Below are 3,967 nucleotides of genomic sequence, written 5' to 3'. Positions count from 1 at the left end.
ATTAATAAAATTCACAATAATAGTACAACACACAAGCAAAAATAAAAATTAATGGATTAAAAATAGGAAGAAACAACTATACAAGCAAAGATTACTCAAACGGTCATACCCAATAAAAAAATAAAAAATAAACCAATAGGTCTCATGTGAGTAGGCTTTTCAACAAGAAATCGTTAGTAGTCTACATTTGGTATCCAAGTTTATGTTGTAGTTCTATTCATACTTATGTTGTGTTTGAGCGGTGATTAAGCAGTTGGTTACTTCAGCTTCTTTTACAATAATTTTCATTTTTGCTTATTTGTTATACTATTTTGTGAATTTTATTAATATAATAAAATATTAATTTTTTTTATTTTGCTTGTCTTTACCATTTATAATATAATTTTTCTCGTACATTAATTTTCTTCTGGAGCACAAAAACATTGAAATTGAATTTGATTCTCGCAATAAATTTCAAGAGTTGAGATCAATGTTTCATTGTGTCTAGTGTTGTCAGATGTGCCATCAACCGGACTCGGGGATGACAAAATGTCAAAAAATAATTTCAACTGAATTCATCTAACATTTCATTTACATTTCCTTCTTGTTTCTTGTCATTCTACTGCTTCAAATCAAACAGAGCCTACAAGAAAGATGCTACAGAAAATGGAAAGTTTCACACCTTCAGGACATAATTCAAAGGTTAAATGGAGAAAAGGGTGAGGGATTCCAGGAAAAGGAAAGGCAAATTCTACATCAAATTAGAGGAATCCTTAGCGAGAAAGAATAACAATAATTTACGGACCACCTTCCACGATAAAAATGAGAGATCTGTTTGAAAAAAAAAAAAAACTTTAAAAAAGATTTAGTTATCCATCGCGAAAATGTAACTTCTTAAAATCCTACACCAGAGTTCAACTACGTCTGTGAACTAACAAAATCCTATGCGTGGAAAGAAGATCCAATGAACAAACTGACAACATTGCGGAAAGCCAAAGAGATCATTTCCTTCGAAGATTGAATCCCTTCAAAAGAAACAGAACATAAGGAACAAGAAAAGATTTCGATGCACCCTCAAATGTCCAAGAATCCCTCTCTCTCTCCCTATATATATATATATATACCTAAAGGAGCTCTTACTCCTCCAAGAAATTCATAATAAGTGGTATCAAAGTCTCATTGAGGTGGTCACGATGAAGGAGAAATGTTCTTGTAATCAAGAAAGTGAGAGAGGATATAGCATATGCTGATTTCTTACGGGCGCGGACATACAAGTCGCGCAAGCTAGTGCAAAAGTAGCCACATGGGCGTGAAGCTTTCTTCCATATCTAGTGAGTATAACTAGAGGAAGAGTCATGCTCATGTTGATATAGAGACATATAAGACCTTTGATCGATCGAAGGGTGGAGGATTGAGTTATGCCACATTAAGACATGTTTTGGGCCATGAAGCCCATAGTGTGATGAATTGATTGATGGTGACCCTCAATTCCAAAATTAGTAGCAAAGTTGATCCCAAATATGCATGAATGGCGAAAGATAATTTTGATACCAAATCTACTGTAGTGCACTTTGTAAGGTTAATTGGCAAATCTTAAAAAATGTTAGACAATTAAACAATGTGGAGATAGAGTGAACATTATTTTATAAGTAATTTATGTGTAAAGATATGCTAAATAATATTGAAGTCAAAATTAAAATTCATTAAAAACTAATTTTATGGTGATACCAAATTATCATTAATCTAACAAAGGAGAAATCAAATATAGCCACCTCTCATTTTTTATGTTAAAATTATCTAGAAAATTTTTAAATTTAGGGTTTGGACTTTAATTGTTTTGAATTTTTCCTAAGTTAGATTGGCTCTCAATGTGCAGGGAAAGAATTCTGATTTGTTTTCAGTTAAATTGGCAAAACAATTAATACGAACTTGCAAGATCTTATATTATCATTCCAAATTAGCTCATTTTGGCATTTGGTGAAATTTGTTCGAGATGCAGACTTTTCATTGGCCCATATTGTCTTACTTCCAAATTCTTCATATAAGGACTCAAAGATGAGGCCCAATTCATAAAGTTTAATATGCCTAAAGCCCATAATCATTCATGGACTTTTGTGGAGTTCGAGAGTTCCGTATAGCAGGTGTTTTTTTTTTTTAATTTATTTATTTATTTAACTTTAGAGCCGATTATAATAAACTTGCACTCAGACCAAAAGCTTAAATTTTAGATTCAAGATCTTTTAGTTAATAGTCAAAATTTTCAATCAATCTTAATTGATAAATTTTAATATTATATCTCAATTACTAAACAAATTAAAATTTTGATGTTGACTCAAGTCAAATTTATTAAAATTTTAATTTTATTTTAAATTATGAATCAAAATTATTACTAGTAGTATATACATATATCTTAAAAGATTGAAAGTTGGTCAAAGTTTTTACTAACAAGACTAGCAAGTTATGCTTCTCTCAAATCCAATTAGTTAGACTTATCTTACATAGAAATAAGTCATAAACAAAGTTAGGGAAATGTAGAATTGCGATCTAATTAACTAGCATGAGATCATATCATTCAGAGCACTTTGTGTGGAAGGTAAAAAGCAGGGCAAAGATCCCTTTGCTCTGATGAGTGTAGATGGATTAATTCTGCTCTCCTTCCTGCCTCTTTCGCTGCTTTGATCTTTCTCGTGCACCAATGCATCCACTAGAGAGAATCAATAAAAGAGTCTCTTACAAAGAAGGGCTGAGATGGTTAGCATGGAAAAAGAGAAGTTGTAGGCCTCAGCCTTCTGTTCTTTTCTTCTGTTTATTTCATTTTTTTTCTTCTTTCTTTCTTTTCTACGCACTGTTCCAGCTGAAAGAAAGTAACAACACATGACACCTTAGCTTGCTCCTGCTTGTTTGTTTCATGCAGTACATCCTTGCCAAGTGTGATGTGTTTTTCAACCTTTACATGGCATATCAAAAGGTTTACATAGATTGTGATTAATTTCATGTTTCTTTGTGGCCTTCTTTGGCTAATTAGTATTTTTTTATGGAGTCATTTGACTCAGCTTTAACTTCTTATAAGGGAGATGCGATTCAAAATTAAGGCTTCATATGGACTCTACTTGCTTACTATTTCTTAAAGCAGCTTTGTAGTAGAAAACAATTAATTTTTGTAGTAGAAAGCTGCTTTAAGAATCAATAAGAAAGCCGTCCCAAACGAAGCCTAAAAAAAATAATCCAAAATTATATATATGGAAAACACAAAATTGTGTGTGTGAGGAGGTAACCTAAGACTAGTCATTCGTTTTCCTTGCACGATTTGGCAGAAGCTAATGGGACCCTTCATGCAAGCTCTGAGCTTCTTGTTAAGAAGATAATTAGCAAGGAAAGGCTTGTGTGGCTCAGCTTTAATGCACCAGGATAAACTTTGCAGACATGTCTGTACCTAACTACTATTATATATTCAGTTGGTTTCATCAGAAATTTCATCAACTCAAGATTATCATTTTTTTATTTAATTTTTATATTATCCTGCAGAAGCTAACAACTAACAATATTATACGAAGATACTACAGGCAAGGGCTCAAGCATCTTTGATATACAAGGTATATATCGATCTCTGATTCAAGATCCAATTAACCGACATGATTTGAAGGAATCCTCTTACTTCTTCTGTGAATTTTAAATTTATAACAGATCTTATAATCACATGCATTTATCTTAAATAAAATGAATTCAAAAGATTTTTATCTTGAGGAAAAAAATAATGGCAGGAAGGTGAGGGCAATCATTTTGGTTAGACACCAGCTCGTATTTTATATGCACTAATCACTATATCCATATGATGATAGGTGGTGTGGTTCCTGTTCAAGCATCATGCAGCGTGAGTTGTAAAGCTTCTGGTTCCATCCATATTTCTTTTACTTTGTATAAAAATTTGGCCAAAAAGATATATATATAAAGAAAGAAGGCAAAATACAAATAAAATAGGGCTTAGCAA

This window comes from Dendrobium catenatum, unplaced genomic scaffold (genome assembly GCF_001605985.2).
Source record: "Dendrobium catenatum unplaced genomic scaffold, ASM160598v2 fragScaff_scaffold_716, whole genome shotgun sequence".
Lineage (NCBI taxonomy): Eukaryota > Viridiplantae > Streptophyta > Magnoliopsida > Asparagales > Orchidaceae > Dendrobium > Dendrobium catenatum.
This window is presented reverse-complemented; position numbering follows the sequence as displayed.